Raw genomic sequence first — 19,075 nt, 5'->3', positions numbered from 1 at the left:
TATATTACTATAAACACTGTATTATTACAGTTTTTCAGATATCAGATGGACATTTTCCCCACATTTTAATATTTCTGAAAGTGGAATGCACTTTTTGTTTCATGTTTATGTTTAAAGTGGTAATCTCTCTTTTTTTTTTTCCTCTCAAAAGCTATTCAGAACTTTATTTGAGGACTACCTCTTCCATTGCTGCGGAAGCTTCTTCTTAAACGAAATGTGTGCTCTCAGTGCCAGAACACAGTGGACACTCAGGAAATATTCAGAGGCACGGACCCAACCAGTCCTGGGTGTCATCAAATCAAGGAAATACATGGGCCCAGGATACAGCTCCCCAAGTCCCAGCTTATTCTCTTCCACTCATGAACTCACACTTTCCATGGCCACATCCATACTTTGGCCCAAGCTGTTTCCAAAGCCCTGAACACATTCTCTTTCCTCTTCCTTTATTTTAAATCTCCACCCCAGGTTTTAAATCTTAGCTCCACTCTTCCTCCTGAGCGCTTGCTTGGAGAAACCCACCCATCAATGCATTAACATCAGCCCTGCCTCTCTCCTATGACCTTATTATCACATCGCTAAAGGATCCACCAGGAAAGGCCAGCCATTGTGTATCTGCCTCCCCCTCACCAATGGAACATCAGCTCCTTTTTGGGGCATCAGAACTTTTCCCAGAAGCCACGCAGGTCGCAGAGTGGGGGTTCATTCCCTCACCGTCAACTCTCTCCGTGCTGCTCTGGACATGATGATGACAGTGATTTGGGTGCCCAGACACTGTTCCAGGCTTTGGGAAACCAGAGGAGAACAAGACCCTAAACTCCCCTGTAACCGCAGACACCTGGTGTGCACCTCTTTCCAGCTGGGGAGGGAGGCATGTCCCTGCCCTTCTAGAGCTTGAAATGTCAGGGTGCGGGGTACAGGCAGAGGTGGAAGCAGGTAAACATGGTAAATGCTGTGGTCGAGGAAGAGCAGGGCTCTGCTTCACGGCGGGCCGGGGCTGAGTGTGACGCTGGGAACTGCGCTCCCTTGTACTTCTCCTGGGGCACTCGCTCCTCCTTTCCCACTTTGGCTGCCCTTTGAGGAGATGCCCGTTCAGCCCTGGTGCAATGGGGAGTGCAGGCCTGAGGGGCTGCCGTCTCCTCTGGGAGCTCCCTAGCCAACTTCAGGGAAAAGGGAAAGAGACTTCACCCAACTCTGACTCTCAGTTTGAGGTTTCAGGCCTGGAACGTCCAAGTCATCCAACCCTGGGGGTGAACTCTAGGTTCCCACTTGGGGCTAGACCACCTTCTAGGCAGAGACCTGCCGTGCCCAGCCCATAACAGAGAGGGTCTGAAAAGGAAGACCACTCAAGCTCTTCCTGACCCTAGAGTTCAGTCTTCTCTGGGCACCAGGATCACCACCATCACCATGCCCAGATTCAGATCTGGCAGAGAGGAAAGAGGGGCTGGGAACGGGCAGTGTCACAGGAGCCAGCCTCTGGGACCAGCAGCGTCAGCTCTGGCCTGGAAGGGGAGGAAGGAAGAGAGGTTCTCCAGGATTTGGGCATAGGGAGGCCAGGGGTGGCCTTCAGGAAGCCACTTCCGGGAGTGTAGTGGGGAGCCGGGAATCAGGGTCAGCAACTCTCCCTGGTGGGAGGAGCATGAGCCTAAGAATTAGGAGAGGCTTGATGCCTGATGCTACCGGGCAGCCACCACCCCAGCTTCTTTGCCCTTCCTCCCTTGTCCTGCTCTGGGACAGGATGGGGGTGGTGCGCCTTAACAGTGGCCTGGTAGGTTTAGAGAATAATGACTTGCGTCTGCGTGGAGTGTGTTTGCATGTTATTTGCATATGATTTGCACATGAATAGTCTGCACTTTCTTTTCTCAGGCAATTTTCAAGTTAAATATTAATTGTTGCTGCCCTTAGGGTTTTTATTTCTTGATTCTGCTTTCTCTGTTCCTTCTTACCCACTTGCTGTCAATGACTCAGCTCTCTATATGGCAGGGGAGGGGGCGGGAGATGCCAGGGCAGAGCCTGGGAAGGGTGAGCTGAAGCAATGAAGCCCTGGGCCGGCTGCATCAACGCCAGGTAGGGGGGAAGATGTGGGGGCTGGATGTGCAGGAAAGCTGAACCTAGCTAGGACCTGGCAGGTGTTGGGGAGATCAGACACCTACTGCATACAAAGAGCAATAGGCATGCAAAGTATTAAGCGGGTCAGTGCTACTAGAGAAATTTCCCAGACCCCTCCGGGCCCCAGTCAGGATCCTGTCTCTCACGTGGTCCATTGGCCACATCCCAGGCCAGAAAGACCCCCCGTCCCAGTCTGCCCGCCTGGTCCCTGCCTTTCCCCCCTAGGTGCCCGTGATCCTAACCACAAGCAGCATGGAGGCATCGCAGGGCCGTGGCCAGCTCATGGGTTCTGAGGCAGCTTTGTCTTTTACTAACTGTGCAACTTTGGGCAAGTGACTTACCATCATGTGCCTTAGTTTCCTCCTTCGTAAAAGGTACTTACTACTAGTGCCTGCCCCGTGCTGGCGTTGTGGGGATGAAGTGAGCTAATGTGTGGAAAGCTCTTAGCCCAGGGCCTGCCTGACACCTAGACTGTGTGCTTAGTGTGATTAAGCTGTAGGTATTGATGTCCCAGGCATGTGGCCACCTGGTCCCAGCCCTTGGGAAGTGCAGGGCAACCCCTGCCAGCCTTTGATCATCCAGCTTTGGCTGGAACATTTCCTGAGGCAAAGGCTCACTAGGTCTGTTCTCCTGAGCACTGCTTGTTTATGATGCACACATTATAAACACATTAAAGGACCTTTGATAAAAGGAGCTCAGAGCTGTTCCAGGCAGTGCCTTCTGTTCTTGAGTGACTCTTCTTAGGAGAAAGGCCCTCCTTGGGCTGAGTTGAAATCAGCCTCCCTGCAGGACTCCTGCAAACGGATCAGGCCTGTGCTCTGGGATAGCACAGATGGCGGATTCCTTTTTCCCTCTCAGAGCCCTTCATGGAGTTGAGGGCAGACATCTCCTCCCAAGCCCCTGGGGCCAAACACATGGCTCTGGCCCCAGAACATGGTGGAGCCGCCACCGAGTGGTCCAGGCCGTGCCACTGATGGGGTGGAAGGATTCCCTTTAGGGTTTTCTCACGCTGGCACCTGGTTGGGTCCCCACAGTGCTCCCAGGAGTTGTGAGGACAACCGACCAGTGACAATCACGCCAACCTGTTAAGTGTGCCAGGCCTGGTGCTAAGGGATTTAAATACATTGCTCTTTCTTAATCCTCACAACCACTCTGAGGGGTGAGTGCTCTACCATCCCCATTTCACAGCTCTGGCAACTGAGGCTTAAAGAGGCTAACGAATTTGCCCCGAATTGCTCAGCTTTTATGGTGGTAAGCCAGAATATGACCCAGAATGTCACTCCAGCCACTGGCCCCTTACTACTGCTGGGCCACTGCTCTAAAGGTACTTTCCTTGTGATGGGGTTTGCTTTTCTTTTTGTTCTGTAGGAGGTGAATGGGCGAACACATGAATCCGTCTAGAATCACCCTGTCTCCATATCTGCCCTGTAAGCACTATTTAGGCATGTGAGTTTACTAACATAGCAAGCAGTGGTTGTTTATTCTTTTTGTCTCCCTGGTGGACACAAGTCCTTGAATTTGCCCGGCAGCTCTCTTAGGTACAGGGATGTCTGCTCTGGCCTCTTGTTTCTGCAGACGTCTGCTGGTCCCCAGGTGCCTCGGTGTCTCTGTGCTCCAACCCAGATTTCCTCTCCTCCCTGCACAGTATCATCATCAAACCTGCTCACATCTGCTCAGCCTCAGGCTGGCCTTGGGCTGAGCACTTTCAGCAGCCCAAATGCTGGGTCCTGATCTCCTGAAAAATGCAATTTCTTGATGGCTCCCTGGGACAGGCCATCCATGAGAGCGACCCTCCCATCCTCCTGAACAAAGAGCCAAAGCCCCACTTAAGCTGGTAAAATTGCAAGCCCCTCTTAATGGCCAAGACCCTATTTAAGCTGCATCCAAATGTATACTTATTAAGCTCAGCAGAAAAGTCCAAAACTCCTCTGCAAAACTCAGTCATGAAACAATATGCTTGGGGAGGAGGGATATCATTAGGAAAACGGGCAATAAATTGTCATTTTTTTCACATTCCCAGGTCTAGAAAAGGGTTTTTGTACAAAACTCCAGGAATCTGTGAAGTATCAGGAGGCTCAGTTAATTCTGAACATACTGGGGATACCAAAAGAATGACCAAATCTTTACTTCATGAATTAAAGAGAGGGCACCCAGAGAAAGGATGTCACTTATTCATTTCCTCATTTACCCAAATAGGGCATAGCTACTGGCTAGTGTGGCTGCTTTTCTAGGGCAGTTAGAAGTTCAAAGTCACCTCTCAGGAGCCATCCATCCCATCAGGAGGAATCCAGCAGCAGCAGAAGGAGCAGTGGCCTGAGAATGATGGTGCTCTGTTTCCAGCACCTCCTCCACTTTCAACTGCTCCAAGACCTTAACTTCCTCTCTCTGGATCTCAGCTTTTGCAAAACAAACAGGTTGGCTCTAATCATCAGTTTCCATACTTTAAAAATCGTGGATGTCTCCTATTAAAAGAAATCTTATGGGAAAGCCCATAATAAAACATAAAAAAGGAATCTGCTTTGGCTCAGACAATGCGTCCTCAGTGGATGGTTCTCCGAGAGCCTCAGGAAATCTGATGGGTGAGTTTGGGAACACTCCTTACCTGAACTCTACATGCCTGTCGGCTCAGGGGAACCCAGTGGATACTCTGTTCTTGGAACTTGGACTCAGCCCGTGGCCCTGGAAGAGTGGGCAGTGGAGGTATGGTTGGTAGAATTTGGGGCACCACACTGGGTGCTTTCTTTCCTGGCTATTTTCTCATCCTTCCTCCTACTTTCCCATTCTCCTTTTCTTTCTCCCTCTGGCACTTGGGGGTAGGGCTCACCTCCAGCGGTAGTTTTCATTGTGTAGTATAAAAGCTGCTGAGACCTAATCTAGAAAAGTTCTCCCAGGCCTCCTGAGAGGACTAAACAGCATTTTTCAGTGACATCCCCAGCTGAGGGCCCTCCCTGACTGGAGAATGGCTATGAGGGGGTCCACCTTGGGAATGAATGGGCAGGGGTTGCCCCAAACAAGTCATTATTTCTTGAATTTATCACCTCCTTTACCTGAGATACAGTGTCAGTGTGGCTGGGAGAAATATCTTTCAACGTCCTGGATCATTAAAACCCAATAATCTCTTTGAAATGGCTTAACAGCTTCCTGCAAGGAGATAAAGTAAATAAAACTGCTGTCTCTGGATCTGCTGTCACTGTACTGATGCAGCATTTCTTTTCCTTTTTTTTTTTTTTAATAATTGCACTCATTTCAGGTCAATACATTTATGCCATGCTGGTGGTGTATAAATTTGGTAATTAAATCCTGTTATCTTGACACTATGGGAAGAATAAGAGGCAGTTGTGATGCTTCAGAGAGGAAAAACACTGTAGGAGAGAGAATATTTGTTTTGTATTAAAAAAAAATTTTTTTTTTCACCGAGTCTTTTTTTAGTACTATGGTTGACAGATGCCTGACTAACCCATCCTTCTTTGGGGAAGGATTCTAATGAATCCTGTGAAATTACTCTTCCACTTTGTTGTATACCCCAGAAGAGTCAAAAGGATGTTATTTGTAATCCCACAGACCTTGAATTTAATCTAAACTTACTGTCTGTGTGACCTTAGACACATCATTTAACTTCTGTATCTGTCAGGATGCTGTTGGCTATACATAGAAGAAATCCCTACCCAGAGTAACTGAACAATTAAAGAAAAAATTTTATATCCTACAATAAGAAGTTTTGATTTACAGAAAGTCCAGAGATGTTGAATTCAACAGCTCATCAACATAATGAAGAACACAGATTCTTTCCAACATCTTCCTCTGCTGTTCTCAGTGGACTGGCCTGGGCTCCTAGCCTAGCAGGCCCCATCACTGCAGGTGGCAGCCTCAGTTCCAGAAAGCTTATGCTAATCCAATACTATCCAGAAGGAGAAGAGGGCCTGTCTCTTTCATCAGTAAGAAAGTACTTCCTGGAAGCTTACTAAAAGACGTAACGTCACATCCCATTGGCCAGAAGCATGTCATCTGCCTACCTCTAAGCCAATCACTTGCAAAGGGAGTGGGATTATGATTGGTTTACATAAATCATGATTTCTGCTTCCTCCCTCCTCTGCTGGTGATGGGACGCTTGAAGTACATGGCCATACAGAAAATCTGGATACCTAAATAAAATCAGGGTTCTATTAGAAAGGAGGAGGAGAGGTGAATGGTAGCTGGATTGGCAAGTGATAGTATCTGCTATGATGTATTTGAGCCTCAGTCTCTTCATCTGTAAAATTGGGATCGTAAATATCTACTTTATTAATCCTGTTGTAAGGATGTGAAGAGATAAATAATATATGTTAGTTCCAATTAGTAAACAGTGCGGCAGGGGCTGGGGTGGGGCAAAAGTTGGAATCTCCATTGATTTGGTCAGTTCCCTGGGCCAACATAAGGGAATGCCCTTCCAGACCAGAATCTTGGAAAAATGGTATCTGTCATGGATGTTCCTTCCCATCCAACCTCTCCCTCTTTGATACCCCTTACCCAGGAAGACCCCTCTTTCAAATCCCTTCATTTCCCCGTCATCTTCACCCTCTTCCTTGGGAGCAAGAGGTTCCACTCCCATCCCTTCATGTGTCTTGCTGACTCCAGAAGGGAAGAGAACAGATTCTAGTTGGACAAATGAGAGTGATGGGATGGAGGGTGTGTAGATGCTAATTCCGTCTCTAGTAACTATTTCGTTATTAGTTCACCTAGGAGATAAGCATACCTCACCCAGACGAGGTTTAATGTTTCTTGGAGAGTGCACAAATTTAACTTGTATAAAGGAAATAGTATGGCTCCTATTAGGGAAGCTTTGTTCTTGCCCTTACCATAACATTAGCCCCTGCCATTATTGTGCTAAGAGGCATTTGGCTTTTTCTTGAATCTGCTATTGTATTACATTACAAAAGCCACACATTAACAATAAAATGGCTCTCTCTCTGGTACCCAGGAGAGATGGCACCCCTTGGATTATATTCTATTGGATTCGCTTGATGAAAGAAGGGTAGTGGGGAGGTTTCCAGTTTATTTCACCATGTGTATTTTTTGCTTTTGGTCTGTGAATGAATTATTTCTTTCATGAAAGGTAGAAGTAGAGTAAACACGGACCTGTTCACCACGTACGAATTACCAGAACTAATGGGCATTTTTAAAGTTTTGACTGAGGTACATTTAGGACAAATAGAAGGAAATACCACATTACCCAGCAAAAAATAATTTTTCAAACTTCTTGCCTGCCCCAGAGGTGAAAAAAATAAATAAAAGTATAAATAGCCTTAATAAGACTAGATTTGCATATCGTGTGATTGTCTGTCAGGAAAACCCAAAGGAATTAACTAAAAAGCTATTAGAATTAATAGAAAAAAATTAGTTTGAAGTCCAGGTAAAAGAAAAGGATACAGAAATCAGTAATATTTGTGTATACTTGGAACACTCAGTCAGAAAAATATAAGGGACAAACAACAACAAAAAAGTACTTGGCCTGGATCTGTCTTCCTTCACCATGGGATTTTACAGGTTCCATCTTACCTATTAATCAACTATAATTGTAGACCTTATGCCCTCGGAAAGGGCTACTGGCCCTGTTAGACTGTTAGGTGCCCTCTATTGGGTGTTTTCAGGCATCTCATGCTTATCTTGTTCATTGGAATTATCAATTGTAACTTAAGTTTCTGTTTTTCCTACTAGACGTAAACTTCCTGAAGGTAAGGATAGAATGTATCACTGTTGAATTCCTCTTGCCTTGTACAACACTGTTGAATGAATAAAAGAATTAACAAAATGGAACATTACTTAGAATAACCTCTGGTTAGAGAAACATGTGCCCTACATGAAGAAAAATTACAAACCTTATAAAAGATAAGGAAACTTGAGGAGTAGACAGGCACTTTGCTCTTGAATGTGACAACCTAGTATTGTACAGTTGTCTGTTCAGCCCAGAATAATGTATAGCCTTCATGTAATGTCAATTAAAGTCCTCTCAGAATTATTGGGAAAAATATTATGAAACGATTCTGAAGGAAATGACCATCAGGGAAAATTCTAGAAATTTCCCCCTTTGTCTCTGAGTGGTTTCCCCCAAACAGAACAGTGAGGAACCCTTCCTGCTATCCCTGCTGGGTTCTTTCCGGGGCTGGCAGAAAACCCTGGAGGCAGCTGAGAGCTCAGTGTAGACAGGGGCCGTGTAGGTTCATGAATGTCCTTTCAGAGTTTTGTACCCACGGGGTGGCTGTGATGAGACATTCAAAACCTGGGACCTGGATAGGATGCAAGTGGAGCTCACAAAGTTCTGTGCAAGCAATTATGTCCTTTCCTGTGTCCCTCCCCTAAAGGGGTTTTCCAACGGCAGTGTCCTGCCTCTGCTTATTGTTTCCCTGATCGTTGCCTCATTACAGGAAGGACCACACTGGAGCAGCATCTCTTGGGAAGGGCAGATTCTGTGCTTCGTTTGGCTGGGAACTCTCTAGAAGGGTGTTTCTGACTTCTGCAGCTCTACTAGTTTCTTGCCCAAGAGCATATGCAAGTGCCCTGATTGGGAATGTCCCTGTCTTCCTTTGATCCATCTGGCTCCCTTGACTAAGCTGTAGTTTTTTTTTTTTTCCTAACTTAATTTCAGTTTTATTGAAATATATTCATATACCATATAGTCACCCATGGCGTACAATCAACTGTTTACAGTACCATCATGTAGTTGTGCATTCATCACCCCAATCTATTTTTGAACATTTTCCTTTCACCAGAAAGAATCAGAATAAGGATAAAAAATAAAAGTAAAAAAGAACACCCAAATCATCCCCCCATCCCACCCTATTTTTCATTTAGTTTTTGTCCCCATTTTTCTACTCATCCATCCATACACTGGATAAAGGGAGTGTGATTCACAAGGTTTTCACAATCACACTGTCACCCCCTGTAAGCTACATTGTTATACAGTCATCTTCAAGAGTCCAGACTACTGGATTGAAGTTTGATAGTTTCAGGTATTTACTTCTAGGTATTCCAGTATACTAAAACCTAAAAAGGGTTATCTACATAGTGCATAAGAGTGTCCACCAGTGACCTCTCGACTCCATTTGAAATCTCTCAGTCACTGAAACTTCATTTCGTATCATTTTGTATCCCCCTTTTGGTCAAGAAGATTAAGCTGTAGTTCTTAATACAAAGGAGTGAAAAGAACACAACCATGTAAAGCATGAGGCAATTGAGCATGTAAATATCTCATTCTTGAACCAAACAATCAAGTCATGTTTAACGACATGCTCTCTCGCCTAAAACTTCACTAAATCAAATTCTATTTAACTCCCCATACAAATCTACCCACCTTGTCATTTTGCTTTGTCCCTGAAGTTGGGACATAGATTATAATGTTTAACTCCATCCTCACAAATATTTAAACCCAGCTGTAAGAACTCCCATAATTACTCTAAAGTCCCATCAGACAATTCCAGTGAATTTCCCACTGGACACAGACCCACAGATATTTCCACTAGCTGCAATTTTAGTGATATTTTTGGACCAGGTCAGAATAATCATTTCTCACTTTCCCATTTTGGCTTCCAAATGAGTGCAGCTCAAAATGGTTGATGACAAAAGGAGTCTAAGGTCAGGAGTTGTAGCAGATCAAGAACCAGGTGGGGGAGCTGAGGTCTGGGAAGCAGAAGAAGAGAATCCACTGGATTCTAAGGCAAAGGGGTCCCCGGCTGCTACTGACTGCGAGGAATATGGAATTCAGGAGGAAAACTCAAGTGCAATGGGTGAGATGTCTGGGGAGCAGTCAGAGCAGTTTCTTGGAGCTGGTACTGTTAAATACTGCTGCTTCGGGTGCCAGTCACAGGTGTGTTTGGGTGGGTCTGGGAAGGAATAAACAAGTCCTGAGGGGCTTAATTCCACGGAGCTGAGCCAGCATAAGCCCCAGCCAGTGGGTTGAGAAGCCCATTCTTTCACCTTGTCCCTGCACTCTCCTTTCCCCAGGGCTTGCCCCAACTTTGCATCCTTTGTGTCTGGTCTCAATGGACACCCTTGCACAAAACCTAGCATCCCATTGTTCATGCAGAACCACCACTGTCCAGAAGTGGACAGAACCACTGGGTTCTCTGTGGGACCTGAACTGTACTCAGGGTAGGGGAACTGCTGGTTCCTTCCTGAGGAAAAGGGTTTCTCCAGCTGTCCTAGTTGATTTCCTCCAACCACTGTCCCAGGCTAGCCCCATGCTTGATGTCAGCTTGTTTCCTTCTGACAGCTTGGAACACTGGGTGGCTCAGGTTGTGCTCCTTATGTCAATGTCCAGTGGTGGTTAGAAAAGGATTTGGAGCCTAGAATCCCAGGTTTAAATCCCAAATCTGCCATCCCCTCTCTAGTAGACTCCATCTACACATGTGAGGAAGAAACAAGACACTGTCATGCATACACCTAGCGCTCAATCAGTAAAGCTTCCATCACATTCACAAACCCTGTAGGACAGAGCACAATTTACCATTCCCTCCGGAAAAGTCATCCTAGTTTAACCCTGTGGGGAGTGACAGTATTCTCTCTTCCTCATTCCTTACGAGTTAACGAGCTAAATGCAGGCAGGAATTGACTGAAACCCACAAATTCAATTTCAAAGTGCCTAGTTTGGGGCCAGCTGCTCCAGGAGAGCCCAGCAACGGATGCCTGTTGTGAAAGGTTGTTCGAATGCCCATGTGGAACAAGGGACACGTATCCAACTCCACTTCCACACTTGTGCACAGGGAGTCACATTGCCAGCAGAGTCATCCTTGAGTGAGAAGATGACTGCACAAATATGATCTATACACACCCACGGGGATTAAAAATATAGGCCAATGTCTACTTGCCGAGGAAAGGACTCGGCTCTTTTCTTAAAAGGACATGTTAAGAACTGACAGCAAATCCCAGTATTTGCGGGGCTGAAGGGGCCTGGGTCTGGCATCACAGTCCTCCCCGCTGTGAAGGGCTCCTCCTCCACAGCCCCTTTGGGCCGGCGCTCTGCACTCACGACTTTGACAGGTGAGGGGAAGCAGCCTTCAGAAAGTCGTGTTAATTTCAGAGGCGAAATAGCAGGATTGACACTTGCGGTGATTCCCCACAATAAGACCATGGAAATGATGCTACCGAGGGGGTGGGTGGAAATGGTTCCTGACATCTTCTATACGTGCTGAGGACGTATCATATTTAATAGCCATTTCGTGCTTTTCTCTCTGAGCTCTTTAGTGACTTATTCTTCTCTTGATATGAGGACACAGCTCGTATTAATTTCAGGGAGAGAGAAGCAGGATTTAGAAGGAAGTCAGTCTCCAAAGGGGGCTCCTGCCTTGGCTTGAGCTTTCCATGGACCTAGTGGTTGCTCAGAAAGTCTCCTAGGAATGGAAATGACTGGGTGGGTGTTTGGAAAGGATTCTATTCCACTATTCCATACCCCTGTCCCTTTATCGGATACACGTGCACAGAACATTTGGAGGTGGGCTTTGTAAAGGGCGGACGAGGAAACAGAAGTAGCCTAATGGAGATCCCATGCTAAGCATTTTTTACAAGAGGCTATAAGCCTTTTTTTTTTTTTTTTTTTTTGGCACCTACTTGATTTTCTCCCTCTTGGCACTGATGGTTGGGTTGCACTGAGGACCACATTTTGACTTCAATTCATTATCAATTACTTGGTTTGTTTTCTCGTGAGTCATGGCTTTCCAGAAAGCTCAGAGAGGCTGGACCAAGCATGTAGACCATTGGAACTGCCTTTATTTTCCCGTCATCTTTATCCTTTTGGAGAGCCCTGTCAGTAGCTTCACATCCACCCTGCAGGGCTCAGGCAGTGGATAAATAAGGGCAGAGCATTCTGTCTTGAAAGCCATCATTTTCCAAACCTTGCTTAAAGAACCCTAAGAGCCAGCCTCCAGTATAATCTCAGGTCTGCTCTCTTTCTCCAGTAAGATTTGAGGCAAAATCTGTGTAAGGAACATAGCTTGAGATATATCTAGGGCTTGGATTTGGTCCAAAATGGATGACCTGGAACCACTACTTTTTAGTGAGATGACTCACAGCCCTGTGCATATGGGGTGCCTGTCTTCATTGCCCTCAGCTGAAAGCGTTTACAGACCATCCTCCTTTCTCCCTGCCCCCCCTCTAGCTGCAGACAATAAAATGAGGAACTGATGCTTTTTAAAAACCTTTAAAGTCCTGCCACTGTCTAAGAGAAAGTGCTAATTCCTGAGTATCCCAATGATTCTCACCTCTTTGTGGATCACTTGGAACTTTGGTGCTATGGGGTATAATCAGCTTTACTTTTCATCTTTCATCCCTTCCCTGCCGGTGATACATGGTGTTCCCCGCCAGTTCCCACTTCCTCTATCATCCATCTACCTCTATCTACTGACCTATTTATATATATATATATATCTACCTGTCTGTCTATATATATCCCCATCTTCATGCTCAGAGTTGACAAATGCTAGAGAGCCGCATAAGAAAGAGCCCTTCTGAGTTCAATGCACAGTAAATATGCTTCCGTATATGCCTGGAATGAGACACATTCTATCCTCCACTGGACCTCCTAGGCAGAGGCTTATTAGATTTTCTAGTCTTCCGTGAGGAGATCAGGGAGAGTAGACAATGCCACTTTCCGGGGAGCTTCTTCAGAGATGTTGGGGCTTTTCTTTTTAAAGGCTAAAATCTTCTTTAGTTTATTATTTATTGAGCACTTCCTAGGTGCCAGGCATCGTGCTAGGCACTAAGAAAGACGAAAAGTCACAGCCAGTGACCTCCAGGACTGACCAACGAGTGTAGTGGTCTAGGAGTCAAGCTGAAGATGTGGCAAATTACTGAACTTCACCTGCTGTTGCACACTGGCCTAGAGAAAGTAGTCAGTGGAAGACAGGACATTCAACCTCGGTAATCCAGAGCAGAATAAGACCAGGTGGGGAGGGAGAAGGAAAAGTTGGCAAAATGGGGATCAGAACATGGTAACCATCACTGGAACACAAGTTTAGGGACCTTGTCTCTCTGTTCATGGTTGTATTCCTAGGGTCTAGAACAGTGCCTGAAATATGGCAGGTGCTCAGAGAATTATTTGTTAAATAAAAGGATGAATCTCAGTGGCTGGCTCATTTCCCTTTCCTTTTTGGCTGGGCCTTTTGCAGGAAGGAATCCCCTCCCACCCCGGGATAGGACAATACCATGAGGCAGGTGTATCTTGGGAATTTGTGCCATCTGTTTGGGGCCCCCTGGAGAGGTCTATTTTGGTCTTCACTTTGCATGTTTCTTGTTTTTCTTCACATTCCATGCAGATGGATATTGTCAGGTTATTTATAGCAGGAGTTTGCACACAATAATAGAACAGTTGCTCTAATTCCAATGCCAATTGAATAACTTTGGCTTTGCATTCTTCAGGGGACCTGTAACAAACATTGTGTTTGCTGTGGTACCAAGACTGCTCCTGTGTAGTATCAGCTGCCACCAGTTTTGACCCTCTTCTCTGGGGCAATTCTCTATGAAACATGGGATATGGTGAGTTTGTGGTTTTGTTTGCATGCATTTCTCACCGGTTTTAGAAATAGTCCATTAATAGATGCAAAACTCCTAAAGAAAATACAGTGTGGCCAAGCTTAATTCAATAACGTTTTACATAATTGATACACACAGTCAAGAATGCAAAGATGGTTCTCATATACAAGGACGTTCACTATTTTATGATTAATAATAATGAATAATTAAAAAATAATTTATCCTTCAACAATGGGGGGTTGTCTAGAAAATTATGGTAAAGTCACATGTTTTAATACTACATAGGTAATAGAAAGTGTATTTCAGGATAATATTTAATAACATGAGAAATGATATAACTGAAAAATCACAGGTCTAATTATATGCACACTCACACACATATAAATATTATCTAATCTTATAAAAGTATGTATACCTAGAAAAAAGACTGAAAAGATACAGTGAGTAATTTCTCAGTGTGAGGATTTTTATTTTCTCTTCCTGCTTTCTGTTTTTAACAGTATTTCTACAATGAACATGTATTACTTTGGTAATCTAGAAAAACATGCCGTAACATTATTTATTTATTTAGAGTTTTAAAACAGTCATTTACTTGGCTCACAATTGTGAAGTTGGCAATTTGGGCCGGGCTCAGTAGGGTGGTTCTGTTGGTCTCAGCTGGGTTACCTCACACATCTGCAGCCACCTGCAGGCCAGGTGCAGCCTTGCCTATCCTGGCCTGGCTCTCTCACATCCAGTGCCTTGGCTGGGATGGCATGGTTCTGTGCCACGTGACTCTCACCCTCCTGCAGAATGGCTTGGGCTTGTTCACACTGTGGTTGGGCAGAATTCCAGGAGGGAGAGGAAAAGTCTGCAAGGTCACTTGAGGTCTAGGCTCGGAACTGACCAAAGAAAGTCACAAGCCCAGCCCGTATTCAAGGAGTAGAGAAATAAGTCTTCACTTTGTGAAGGGGCATGGATACAGACAGAGAAATAATTGCTCGTTTTTGCAAACAATTTACCATCAACCCTACTCCAGACCACCCCAGTTTCTCACCAGTTGGCTTTCAACAAGTTTTGCCATCTCAGTATAGTGCCTTCCAATCCACTTGCCATCTAGATGCAGTTTCCCACGTGTGCTACCTTCTCTTCATTGCTGGATCTTGTACATGCCTGACATGCCTTCCCCGTCCTCCAGGCTGGATTAGTTGTCCCCATAATACTGGTTCTTTCCCCAACATGACCATAAAGATATTTGTTGGTTTTGCCTTCCCTAATTTATTTTCCCTTTTCTTTTGGTGACAGCCCTCCAGTTTTCCTTTGGAAGAAATTTCACCTCAATCCATATGGTCCAAATGAGTCTGATTAAGATACTACAAATCAAGAGGCCAATATGCCTCACTGTAATTACAGTGATTTGTTTAGGACGGTCATGTCGTCCTATTTGGGCCATGAGAGTCAGATTATTTCTGGAACAACTGGGAAAGAAGTACCATTTTTTTTTTTAACTTTTATTTTGAACTACTTGTCAAACAAGACAGCTGCAAAAATAATACAAAGCCCATAGAGAGAATTCCAATGTACCTCTACACCCCCAGATAACCTGGTTCCACCAATTTCAATATTTTGCCACATTTGCCGTATCATGCACACTCTCTCTCTTTTACTCTCTACTAACTATCCATTTCCTGAACACTTGAGTGTCAGTCATATACATTCTTGAACATTTGATACTTCCACGTACATTTCCTATGAACAAGGATATTTACTGACACAACTACCTTAAGTGCAGTTATCAAGTTCAAGAATTTTGCATTGATGTAAAGCTGAAAGTCTATATTCCATTTTTTCACATCCCAAAAACATCCCTTTGAGACTTTTCTCCTCCCTTGCTATATTCCAACCAGGATCATGTATTACATTTAATTGTCATTGTCATTGCTCTCTCTCTTTTTTAATTGTGGAAACACATATACAATGTAAACTTTCCCATCTCATCCACTTCCAAGCATACCCTTCATGGGATTAATCTTATTCATTATGTTGTGATACCCTCATCACCTACCATTACTAAAACCTTCCCATCTCTCCAAACAGAAACCTTATACCCAATATGCATTAACTCCATTCCCCTTTTTCTCTGCCCCTGGCAACCCATACTTTAATTTTTTTCTTTGTAAGCTAACATATTCTCTGATATTTTTTTGTAGTTACTATGGGGCTTAAATTTAATATCCTAAATTCATATCAATCTCATTTGCTTTGATACTAACTGAACCTCAATAGTATATGCAAACTATTTCTCTATACCCTACCATCTCCTAAACTTTATGTATGTCTTGTCACAAAATTACAGATTACACTTTTATCAAAATCTGTTATATACACACAATGGAGTATTAATCAGCAGTGAAAAGGAATGCAGTTCTGATACATGCGACAACATGGGATGAACCTTGAAGACATAATGTTGAGTGAAATCAACCAGACACAAAAAGACAAATATTGTGTGATCTCCCTGATATGAAACAATTTGAATAAACAAACTCCTAAAGTTAGAATCTAGAATATAGGTTACCAGGAGCTGGACTGGGGTTAAACAATGAGGAGTTAATGCTTAAATTTTATAGAGTTTTTATTTTAGGTTGATTGTAAAAGTTTGGTAATGGATGGTGGCGATGGTAGCACAATATTGTGAAAGTAATTAACACCACTGAGTTACATATTTGAATGTGATTAAAAGGGGAAATTTTTGGTAGTATAAATGTTACTAGAATGAAAATTACAGAAAGAACACATAGGATTGTGCAACACAAACTGTGAACTCTATTGTAAATGATGGGCTATAGTTAATAGTACAATTATAAAAATGTCATTTTATGATTTGTAAAAATGGACCCCACTAATGGAAGGTGTTAATAATAGAGTGGCATATGGGAACACTGCATTTTATGTATTTTATGCATGATTTTTCTGTAAACCTATAACTTCTCTAATAAAAAAAGTGAAAAAAATCCATGTTTATACATTGTAAGTACAAAGCTGCTGATTTATCATTACATTTTATTCATTTGCCTTTTAGACCCTATAGAAAGTAAAATGTGGGGTTACAAACTGAAAATACAATAGAACTGACATTTCTATTTATCCATGTCGTCATCCTCACTGAAGATCTTTATTTTTTCAAGTAGCTTCAAACCATTGTGTATTGCTGTCCTTTCAACCTGCAGAACTCTTTAGCATCCATTGTAGGGCCAGTTTAGTGGTGACCAACCCCCTCAGCTTTTATTATCTGGAAATGCCTTAATTCTTCCCCCATTTTTGAAGGAGTTTTGCTGGATATAGAATTCTTGGTTGGCAATATGTCATCCCACTGCCTTCTTCCCTCCATGGGTTCTGATGAGAAATTATTGAGGCTCCCTTGTCATGACACATTGCTTCTCTCTTGAGGCTTTCAGAATTCTGTCTTTGTCTTTGACATTGGACAGTCTGATTATAATATGCCATGGTCTCTTTGGCTTTACCCTGTTTGGAGTTTGTTGAGTGTCTTGGATGTGTATATGCATATTTTTCATTAAACTTGGGAAGTCTCAGCCTTTATTTATTTGAATATTTTCTCTGACCCTTTCTCTCTTTCTTTCTTATTCTAGGACTTACACAATGTATATATCAGTATGTGTGATGGTATCCCAAAGAGTCTTCAGGCTCTGTTCACTTTTCTTCATTTCTTCTGCTTTTTTTGTCTTATCTTCAAGTTCTCTGCTTTGTTCTTCTGCCAGCTCCAATCTACTACCGAACCCTTCTAGGGAATTTTTAATTTGTTACTATTTTCTGCTCTGCTTGATTTCTTTTCATAATTTCCATCTCTATATTGATATTCTCTTTGTGTTTATCTGTCATTTTCCTGAATTCCTTTAGTTCTTTGTTCATGCTTTCCTTTAGCTCTTTGAGCATGTTTAGGACCATTTAAAAAATTCTTTTTCTAATATGTTCCAGCTCTGGTCCTCTTCGTTGATGGTTTCTAATGCTTTAATCATCTCCTTTGCCTGGGCAATCATTTTCTGTTTCTTTGAATGTTTTATAACCTTTGGTTGAAACCTGGGCATTTTGATATTTTAATGTGTTATCATTGGAATTTAGAGCTGAGGCATCTGTTCCTTAATCTTGCATCCATCTAGTGTTATGACAGAGATTTCCTTGAATGTCAGGAGCTAACAATGACAATGAAGAAGTAGAAGAAGAAGAAGGAAAAAAAAGGAAACACCTTTCCTTGTCACCATAGATTGACCCAGGCAAGTACTTTCCTTCAGGACTTATCCACACAATGAGTTTAGAGAACAGATCCAAGCCAAAGCCTTGGGGCTACCCTGATCCTTTCTGTATGCTTCTTGTCTTGGGTATGCTTGTATTGCCCTAGGAATTCCCCCAGTTACATAATTCTGAATGTCCCCTCTTCCCTAGGAAACAATTTCCTCAAGGTTCTAGGCACTGCACTGGATGTCCTACAGCCAGCAATCCCTTGCTCCAGGCAGCACTTCTGTAGGAGAGCTCAGTGAACTGCCTTCTACATGCAGGGCAAGTTCTTGGACAGTAATTCCCTCAGGCCCCCAGCAGACAGACTGGGCCAGGCATTCATGATCCTAGTATGTGCACGAGGGTTACTCTGCTGCCTCTGGAACCAGGACCAGTGATCCACACTGGGAGTGCAGGCCAGCTCCCCACCAAGCTGGTGAGGGATGGGTGGGGGGCTAGCCAGGGCTCCATGAGATCCTGCTGCTTTTTCTTGATTCAGCAATCACTCTGTTACTACAGTCCTTTAACTGTTTTTAGAAGCTCGAGACAGATGTTTCTGCCACTTCTTGCTAGTTCCAAGCTCCTGTAGGGATGGATCCTTGAAACATCTCATTCTGCCCACTTGAACAGGTCACTAGAGATCCATGATACTGTTTTGGAGAATAGTCTGTTTTGTTTCTTCCAGGGTTGGAGCTCTATATCTAGAGTTTATATTAAAGAATAGCTCAGGGCATCTGCTATTAGAGACAATCAAAGGGAAAATATCAAATGCCCAGTCATGATCTTTAAAATAGGCATTTAAAAGTTGGCTTCAAATTCAGTCTCAGATGGAAAACATAGGTGGTGTCTTCTCTGCAGAGATTTATTAACGCTGGTTTGTACATTATCCAAGCATCTCACACTTCTCTTACAGCACCAGCATGCATGGACAGCACGTGCGATTTCTATATCCATAAATTGTGGGCTGTTCGGAGCCAGTCATCTATCAAGTTATGTTTGCACTGGGATAAAGACCAACCTGTGAAATATTACTTTAAATAAACAGCAGAAAAGCTTTTGGGAAAGAAGTTTTTTGAGGAATAGAACTTGTGCACTCTGCTTTAGCTTATATCCTCCTGATTCCCAATGCCCTTTCTGGGAACTGAATAAAGGAAATCAAACCCTGTTTAGCCCCAGAGGAGGCATTTGGAGCAACCTG

The 19,075-nt window shown here is 43.7% G+C and overlaps 1 long non-coding RNA gene across 2 annotated transcripts; it reads left to right on the top strand.

Annotated features, from left to right (window-relative positions):
• The first annotated feature begins 2,008 nt into the window (after positions 1–2,008).
• On the top strand, positions 2,009–19,075 carry LOC119528872. Of its 2 annotated transcripts, XR_005215779.1 has the most exons (5): positions 2,020–2,064; positions 3,475–3,533; positions 4,303–4,520; positions 13,492–13,608; positions 18,791–19,075. It is a non-coding gene; the product is annotated as an uncharacterized LOC119528872 (long non-coding RNA). The 2 variants fall into 2 exon arrangements; XR_005215780.1 differs by lacking the exon at positions 4,303–4,520 and having other exon boundaries at positions 2,009–2,064.

This window comes from Choloepus didactylus, chromosome 3 (assembly GCF_015220235.1).
Source record: "Choloepus didactylus isolate mChoDid1 chromosome 3, mChoDid1.pri, whole genome shotgun sequence".
NCBI lineage: Eukaryota > Metazoa > Chordata > Mammalia > Pilosa > Megalonychidae > Choloepus > Choloepus didactylus.
Note: the sequence above shows the minus strand (reverse complement) of the source record. Positions and strands in the feature narration are given on the sequence as shown.